This window comes from Rhinoraja longicauda, chromosome 31 (genome assembly GCF_053455715.1).
Source record: "Rhinoraja longicauda isolate Sanriku21f chromosome 31, sRhiLon1.1, whole genome shotgun sequence".
In the NCBI taxonomy this organism is placed as follows: Eukaryota; Metazoa; Chordata; class Chondrichthyes; order Rajiformes; family Arhynchobatidae; genus Rhinoraja; species Rhinoraja longicauda.
In genome coordinates, this window is record NC_135983.1 from 14,909,003 (window position 1) to 14,919,204 (window position 10,202).

Genomic DNA, 10,202 nt, shown 5'->3' on the forward strand with positions numbered 1-10,202 from the left:
TCCATCTTTCAGAACTTTCTCCCCAAGAGCACTTCTTGATCCTTAACCAGGACAGTAAGAAAGCTTCAAGAAGGCCCAACTATATGAAGCTTCTTCATCAATGACCTTACTTGCTCAAATTCAGAAACGGAAGTATTCGCTGGTGATCACAGCACTCAGTTCCATTTGCAACTCCTCATTTAGTCCATTTCTGCATGCAGTAAAATCTAAACAACATTCAGGTGCAGAGTGACGGGTAATATTCAGGCTGCGGAGCTGCTAGTTAATGACCATGTCCATCAAAGGGATTTTTAATTACATGCTCTTGACATTCATTAACTTTACCATGGCGACGTACCCACCATCAACGGTCTGGGGCTCACCTATCAACAGAAATTCACTGGACCAGCCAAAAATATACTGCTCCTGCAAACGAGTAGGTCAGAGACTATATCATGGTGAGTAACTCAGCATCCAACACCCAAAACCTTTTCACTATCTACAAGACCAATGACAGAAGTGCGGTGGAACACTCCCCAGCTGCCATGGATGAGTGCAGCTCCCAACGTTGTCAAGAAGCACCTCACCATCCTGGACCAAGCAGCCCTTGTGACACATTCCATCGGGCACTCGAAGCATCCCTTTCCTCCATCTCTGGGGCATGGTGTGTACTATATTCAAAGCATACTACATTTGCTCACTTTGGCTTCTTGATAGCAGCTTACCAACATCAAGAACAACAAGGGATCCAGGAGCATGGGAGTGCCACCACCTCAATGTTTCATTTTGCGTTGGATATCACACTAACTTGGAAAAATAGTCACATTCTTATATTGTTGCCAGGTCTAACTTATGGATCTTTCTCATCAACATATTAGGCAGGGGTTCGGGAGGATACACTGGGAGCAGTTATTATTGGGTAAGTCCACATATGGTATGTGGCAGTTGTTTAAAGACAGTTGATTGAAGTTCGGAACCGGCATGTTCTAGTAATGAGGAAGGATAAGAATGGCAACATAAGGGAACTTTGGGTGACCGAAGATGTTGTGAATTTGGTCAAAAAGAAAAAGGAAGCTCATGCACGGTTTAAGAGGATGGAAGCAGACAGGGACTTTGAGGAATATAAAGGAAGGAGGAAAGAACTCAAGCGGGTGATAAGAATGGCCAAAAGAGGCCACAAAATGGCTTTGGCGAGTCGGATTCCAAATCTTATACCGACCTTAAAAACAAGAGAGTAACCAGAGAGAAGGTAGGATCGTTAAAGGATAAAGGAGGGAATTTGTGCTTTGAGTGAGGTAAGCAAGATACTAAATACGTGTTTTTCATCTGTTTTCACCAAGGATAAGGACATGGTGGACAGTGAGATCAGTGAAGAATACTAATATGTAAGGGATGCAAGGATAACAATATGTAGGGCCTGAAGAAGGGTCTCGACCTGAAACATCACCTAGGTCCTTTTCTCCAGAGATGCCTGACTCGCTGAGTTACACCAGCCTTTTGTGTCTATCTTCTAATACGTAAGGGCAATTTGAAATTATAAAGGTGTTGGGGCATTAAAAGCATTAAGGTGGATAAATCCCAAAGACCTGATGGGATCTATCACAGGTTACTGAGAGAGGTCAGAGAGGAGATTGCAGAAGCCTTGACGAAGATCTTTGCATCTTTAGCGACAGACAAGATCCCAAAGAACTGAAAAGCAGCTAATGTTGTTACTTTATTTAAGAAGGGAAGTAGGGAGAATCCAGGAAATTATAGGCTGGTGAGCCTCACGTCAGTAGTAGGGAAGCTATTGGAGAGGATTTTTCAGGATAGGATCTATTCCCATTTGAAAGAGAATGGGACAGTCAGCAAGGCTTTGTACACACTGGTCATGTCTAACTAACTTGACTGAGGGTTTTGAAGAGATAACGAAGGTGATTGATGAGAGTAGGGCGTGGATTTTGTCTACATGGATCTCAGTAATGCATTTGATAAAATACCCCATGGTTGGCTGATCCAGAAAATTAAGATGCAATGCATTAACAGTAACTTGGTCATATGTATTCACAACTGACTTACTGATAGAAAACAAAGAGATGTGGTGGAAGGATAATATTCAAGCTGGAGGCCTGACCATTGGAGTTCTGAAGGGATCTGTAGGAAGGAACTACAGATGCTGGTTTAAACCGACGATAGACACAAAAAGCTGAAGTAACTCAGAGGGTCAGACAGAATCTCTGGAGAAAAGGAATCGGTGACGTTTCGGGTCGAGACCCTTCTCTGAAGAAGGGTCTCGACCCGAAACATCACCTATTTCTTTTCACCAGAAATGCTGTCTGACCCGCTGAGATATTCCAGCTTTTTGTGCCTTATCTTCTGCAGGGATCTATTCTGTTTGTGATATATATAAATGCCTTGGACATAAATGTTGGTTAGTAAGTTTGCAGATGACACTAAGATTGTGCTGGGGTCACGGACTGTGAGGATGGGTGTCAAAGTATACAGCGGGATATAGATCAGCTACAGAAATGGGCGGAGAAATGGCAGATGGAGTTTAATCCGAACAAGTGTGAAGTGTTGCACTTTGGGAGGTCAAATGTAAAGGGAAATTTATTAATGGCATGACTCTTTACAGCATTGATGTACAGAGGGATCTTGAGCTCTAAGTCCATAATTCCGTGAAAATGGCAACATAGTAGATAGAGTGGTAAAGAAGGTATAAGCTATGATTGCCTTCACAGATAGGCATTAAGTATTATAGGACTTTGGTTAGGCCGCATTTGGTTAGTATTGTGTGCAGTCCTGGTCATCCAATTGCAGGAAGAATGTGGCGGCTTTGGCAAGTGTGCAGAGGAGACTTACCACAATAATGCCTGGATTAGGGAGTATTAGCTACAGGAAGATGTTGGATAGACTTATATTGTTTTAGATGGGATGCTGGATTTGCTGTGGAAACTTGGTAGAAGTATATTAAATTATGAGAGGTATAGAAAGGATAGACAGTCCCAGGATAGAAAAATCAAATACTAGAGGGTATAGCCTTAAGGTGAGAGGAGCAAAGTTTAAAATAGATGTGTCGGGCAAGTTTTTTTTACACAGAGAGTAGCATGTGCCTGGAACAAGCTGCTGGTTGGTTGAGACAGATACGATAGTGGCATTTAAGAGACTTTTGGATGGCATATGGATTATGTGCAGGCAGATAAGTGTTGATCTTGGCATCGTGTTCAGCACAGATATTGTGAACCAGGGCTTTTTCTTGTGCGATATGTTCTATGCCATATTTCTTAAAAACAGGCTGGAGTCAATTTGTGAGAATATTACCCTCACCTGTCTATGTTTTGCCGCATTTATGTGTGAGAAAGACACAGACCATCATGCTATAATGGCAGGGTAAAATGAGGTTCAACTGCTAACACGACTCACTGACAAGCAAAGCAGTCTCTAGTAATTGTACTTGTTCAAAGGCCTCTGAGGAAAATGTTATAACTCGAGTAAGTCAGCCATCGTGTTTATAGAATCACGTGACAAACAGATTCTAAGACGCATCATAAGGTCATAAGTGATAGGTATAGAATTAGGCCATTCAACCCATCAAATCTACTCCACCATTCAATCATGGCTGATCTATCTCCCTCCTAACCCCATTCTCCTGCCTTCTCCCCATAACTTCTGACACCTACACTAATCAAGAATTTATCTATCACTGCCTTAAAAACATCCACTTACCTGGCCTCCACAGCCTTCTGTGGCAAAGAATTCCACAGATTCAACACCCTCTGACTAGAGAAATTTCTCCTCATCTCCTTCGTAAAAGAACGTCCTTTAATTCAGAGGCAATGACCTCTAGTCCTAGACTCTCCCACTAGTGGAAGTATCCTCTCCACATCCACTCTATCCAAGCCTTTCACTATTCCATATGTTTCAATGAGGTCCCCCTCATTCTTCTAAACTCCAGCGAGTACAGGCCCAGTGCCGACAAATGCTCATCATAGGTTAACCTACTCATTCCTGGAATCATTCTTGTAAACCTCCTCTGGACCCTCTCCAGAGCCAGCATATCCTTCTTCAGATATGGTGCCCAAAATTGCTCACAATATTCCAAATGCAGCCTTACCAGCATCTTATAGAACCTCAGCATTACATCCCTGTTTTTGTATACAAGCCCTCTTGAAATAAATGCAAGCATTGAGTTTGTTTTCTTTACTGCCTATTTGACTTTAGTCTAGTTTAGTTTAGAGATACAGCGCGGAAACAGGCCCTTCGCCCCACCAAGTCCGCGCCGACTAGTGATCCACTCACATTAACACTATCCTACACACACTAGGGACAATCTTTACATTTATACCAAGCCAATTAGCCTATAAACCTGTACATCTTTGGAGTGTGGGAAGAAACTGAAGATCTCAGAGAAAATCCACGTGGTCAAAGGTTTCAAAGGTCTTTTATTGTCACGTGTACCAATTAAGGTACCGTGATATGCAAATCACCATACTGCCATGCAGAAAAAAAAGCCAACAAGACACACAACTACATAAAAGTTAACATAAACATCCACCACAGCGGATTCCTCACTGTGATGGAAGGCAAAAAAGTCCAATCTTCCTGTATATTCTCCCGCGGTCGGGGGAAGTCGAACCATCCGTCAGGACGATCGAACCTCCCGCAGCCTGTGATGCAGCTCCTGCGTCGGGGCGATCGAAACTCCCGCATTGGGGCGATCAAAACTCCCGTGTCGGTCCGGTCGAACCTCCTGCGGCTTGGAGTTCCCGATATCGGTCTCTGACCAGAGACCGCGGGCTCCATGATATTAAGTCCACAAGCACCCACGGTTGGAGCTCCGAGGCCAATCCCTGGCAAGGGGATCGTGGGCTCCATGATGCTAAAGTCCCGTAGGCTTCCCACGGTGGAGCTCTCAAAAGTCGGTCTCCAGCAAAGGCCGTCTACTCCTCAATGTTAGGCCGCAGTGCGGACGGAGATACGATACGGGGGAAAAAATCGCATCTCCGTCGATGTAAGAGATTAGAAAAAGTTTAAAACATCAAGCACAAAACATATCTGCAGTTTGACAACCAAGGGTAGTTCTGGCTCTGCTGAGTGTTTTGAAAGCGGTGGACCAAACATTTATTTCATTCCGAGTAGATGCTGACAACTAGACCCCAAAGGGTAGTCTTATTGGGAAGGGATCTCAGATCGTGATGTTTCATTGTTTTTCATGTATTCAACGAATTGTCCAATACTAGAGGGAAAAAAAAGTTATGCAATCATTCTTTCCTGATTGAGACTTGGATTCAACATACATTTCCAATCAATTTTCTAGATCGAATGAGTTGTGAAGAAATTATCCATTGGAATTAAATTCCAATTGCAAATTTCCCCGGTGTGGGACAAATAAAGGAATATATTATTATATTATAAAAGTGATGAAAAGATGTGGTTCTTGCATGGAATAGGTTCCTAAAACAGATATACTGTGTACTACTATGTTCGGAGATTACTGATATCAATTCACCGCTGAGTTTTTAACATATGTATTAAAAGGAACTGTGGATGCTGGTTTGTACCAAAAATAGACATAAAATGCTGGAGTAACTCAGCGGGTTGGGCAATATCTCAGGAGAAAATGGAGAGGTGCCGTTTCAGGTCGGGATCCTTCTTCAGACATTTTTAGTCCAAGCAGAAGGCATGGGACAGGGAGGAGATCCGCCCCAATAATTTCATGATCTTCAGCACCAGTGGAAGCTATCAGGCAGCAACTTAAACATCATTTGAATTATGTGATAAAAAGCAGCATCACAATCACAGTATGAAAAAAAAAAGAATCTCTGATTATGTACATCTGTATATCTACAAAAAACATTAAATTTTTGTCTAATATAAATCAAATTTTGGACATGCAACCTTGACCAGTTTAAAATGGCGGCACTTTACCTGTAAGTTTGTACTCCAGGGTGCAACGGTCACTAGCGATATATTCAGTTCATTTTTTAGCAATTTGGCAGAGCTCTGACAAAGCTCTGACTGAAAAACTCTACCAGAAATCACTCACGTTTTGACTTTCCACTGATGTCATTTAATCCAACAAAGGCAAGTTTATGCTTGCAAAAAACCTTGAAAGGCATATTGTCACCTAGCTCAAAGGAGGCACATTGCTCACACGTCGTGATGTCAATTTGCAAGACAATTTACGTTCCCTGTCCTATTTGTGCTTGGAGCGTTTGATGGAGAAGAACCTCTTTCCCTTGCTAAAGTCCCATTAACAGTTCAACTCAGAATTTAAACATTTCAATACAATTGGATTTGCATTTTATAGATCATCTCATTTAAAAGGAACAGGTGGCTAAGTGCCCTCGAGAGAATACAACTCCTTTTTCCATGAGCTTGAATTTTGCTCCAGTTAGTAGGACGTGTCTGGTGTATGCCTTGCTTTGAGAATAGAAGGACAAGTCTAGGTAAAAGGTTGCAGCGTGGTTAACTATCTCCTTGCTTTCCTCTGAATCTTCCCTCTCTTTCCCAATTTGCATTTATCATATCTATTTATTGCAGATAAACTCAGGGGAACAGTTACTATTGCATCAACTTTTGGGTTGTCATGTCATTCATTAATGAAAAAGGTTATCAAATCCTTTTTTTATTAGAAGGTGAAGCAAAACAAATAAGAGTTTAATTAAAAGGCTGAGATTGTCACTGAAAGAAAATTCTGCTTTATGATTTTCCTGGCAATATTAGCCCAATGTTGCAGTGGTGGTTTTAATTTTCTATTCCCAGTCCTGCCTGCAGACTCATGCATTTTTCATCGATGCTCACGGCTCTTTCTTCCAGTGCTGTGAATGGTATTGATTCCATGATTAAGTCATCAACCTTCAGTAAACAGCTTCATTTTCTGCTTTGAGAGTTTTGCCCCCCCCCCCCTCTCCACACACACACACAACTTTGCAAGACCAACACCCCACTACCATTCCGCAACTCCCTCCCAAGTCACACTCACTGGCGTGTTCTCTTAAGATTTTGAAGACTCAGCACTGCTGTGGTCAGTGCTTCAACCAGGATGATTTGTGCTAACGCATGTACATTTATGCAAGGTAAAACTGCCGCAGCGAATCTTTTCCACTCTCAATGCATGCTCCAGGTAGTGGCCGTTTGGCGACTGTCAAAAATATATCCAGCAAGGGAAAACCAACCTCAGTGTTAATCACGGAGATGACAGGTTTGTGAGTTTTAACTAATAAAGAAAACATCCATTATGTTTCTGCCTTCATTACAAGCAGCTGCATCTGGAAGTAATTCACTGTGTGAGGAGCCCTGACGTGTTGGTGAAATGTGATAGAGTGCTTTATAAACCCCTCTTTTTCCCATTGCACATAATTTTTCCTGTTTCCATATTTCATCGAGTTCAAGGTCTTGAGTTCAAACATGGAACTACAAAGAAAAACAGCAAATGTCCAAGTTCTGAAATGAGACAGAAAATACTAAGGAAGCACCAGCAATCTATCAGCGGAGAGGACAGGTTTTATTAGATCAGGCCCCAAACTATTTAGTATTTCTTCTATTCCAGACAGAGACCAGTGCATCGTTTTGTTTGGCAGCTGCTCCGTGTATCTTTCTGTAGTATTTATTATTGGACTGAATCAACACCTGTTACTCAAATTTCTACATATCACCTTACAAAGGATGAATTGCTGATCTTCCAATCTACTCCATTGCGGCACTTGGACTTTTTCTAATGTGCACTCTTTCTGTGTAGTTATAATACTACATTCTGCATTTTGTTTATTTTCTCTTTTGCATTGGCCGATATCATACGTATGGTATGATTTGCCTGGATAGCACGCAAAACAAGGTTTTTCATTGTATCTCGGTACATGTGACAATAATAAACCAAATACCAATATGTTGAGATTCTATCAGATTGTTTATGAAGGCCGAAGAATGCACATCTGCTGAAGAAATGTTATCTGTGGCAACATAATTCACACTGCTGCATGGAGACAACGTGCTACCTCAAAATCAATGGTATTCTGAAGATTTCCCTGGATATTCTTCCTCCACAAATTTCTACATGTAGACCAACATCCTGTGATCTCATGAATGTCTGATGACAGCTTTGAGAATTTGAAGCAGCCTGCAATGTCTCTGCTATCTGATGAGCAGTGTTACAGACCTCGCAATGAGAGTCCAAGGCAACTGAGGAGCATGATTGCGCTCACAATCCTGGATCCCGCACTACACAAACTGGCTGCTGAAAGGTCTGAAGCAAAGGCTGTCTTCCCCAAGGTATGTAAGCCAGATTGTTTTATCTATTTGTTTTGGAAAGCAGCCCAACAGAGCAAGAGGACTGAAGCAATACGTATGTTTAAAGGAAGGAACTTTTTATTTCATAGATCTGTGGAAATCATGAAACCTCCAGACATACTATGTGATGGAAAGCATTACATTCCACCTATGCATTTTGTGTTCAATGCAAGTATTTTGTATTGATATAAGTACTTTGTATTGAAGATGAGAACCAAAAAAGAGGGGAAACGAGCTATTAAATGGAAGTATTATGACTGGCGTCACAAGGTCAGAAGATACAACTGGACCTTGGCTGTGCTGCCACTGAGAATATGGCCCCTGCAATCAACTTTTTTCGCACCACGCATCCATTAATTATTATCACAGACAGAAATCAATTCGAAAAATATTTAATTAGGAAAAAAACTGCAGATGCTGGTTAAAATCGAAGGTATACACAAAATGCTGGAGTAACTCAGCGGGTCAAGCAGCTCTCTGGAGTGAAGGAATGGGTGACATTTCGGGTCCAGTCTGAAGAAGGGTCTCGACCCGAAATGTCGCACGTTCCTTCTCTCCGGAGATGCTGCTTGACCTGCTGTGTTACTCCAGGATTTTGTGTCTTCCTTAGAAAAATATTTCATGCATGTAGAATCATTTCAAGGGAAAGATTTGAACCTTTACTTAAATACTTTCAGCATGTGTCCTTTGCTAGTGATGGGACTGATATTTTTCACTGCCACATCAACCCATCCCCAATCTCTGCCACTGAAAATTACATAATGTGATATTTCTCTTGGAGACACAAGGAGCTGCAGATGCCTTTGATAAGGTCCCAAACAGGAGATTAGTGGGCAAAATTAGAGCACATGGTATTGGGGGTAGGGTATTGACATGGTAGAAAATTGGTTGGCAGACAGGAAACAAAGAGTAGGGATTAACGGTCCCTTTCAGAATGGCAGGCAATGACTAGTGGGGTGCTGCAAAGCTCGGTGCTGGGACCACAGCTATTTACAATATACATTCATGATTTAGATGAAGGAATTAAAAGTAACATAAGCAAATTTGCAGATGTCACAAAGCTGGGTGGCAGTGTCAACTGTGAAGAGGATACTATGAGGATGCAGAGTGACTTGGACAGGTTGGGTGAGTGGGCAGATGCAGTATAATGTGGATAAATGTGAGGTTATCCACTTTGGTAGCAAGAACAGGAAGGTAGATTATTATCTGAATGGTGTCCGGTTAGGAAAAGGGGAAGTGCAACGAGACTTGGGTGTCCTAGTACATCAGTCACTGTGAAAGTAAGCATACAGGTACAACAGGCAGTGAAGAAAGTTAATGGCATGTTGGCCTTCATAACGAGAGGAGTTGAATATAAGAGCAAAGAGGTCCTTCTGCAATTGTACAGGGCCCTGGTGAGACCACATCTGGAGTACTGTGTGCAGTTTTGGCCTCCTAATTTGAGGAAGGACATTCTTGCGATTGAGGGAGTGCAGCGTAGGTTCACATGGTTAATTCCCGGGATGGTGGGACTGTCATATGATGAAAGAATAGAGCAACTGGGCTTGTATTCTCTGGAATTTAGAAGGATGAGAGGGGATCTTATAAAAACATATAACATTATTAAGGGATTGGACACACTAGATGCAGGAAACACGTTCCCGATATTGGGGGAGTCCAGACCTAGGGGCGGCTGTTTAAGAATAAGAGGTAGGCCATTTAGAACTGAGATGAAGAAAACCTTTATCACACAAAGAGTTGTGAATTTGTGGAATTCTCTGACTCAGAAGGCAGTGGAGGCAAATTCACTGGATGCATTCAAAATAGTGTTAGACAGAGCACTTAGGGCTAGCGGAATCAAGGGGACTGGGGAGAAGGCAGGAACTGGGTACTGATTGTGGATGATCAGCCATGATCACATTGAATGGCGGTGCTGGTTTGAAGGGCCTAATGGCCTAGCCCTGCACCTATTGTCT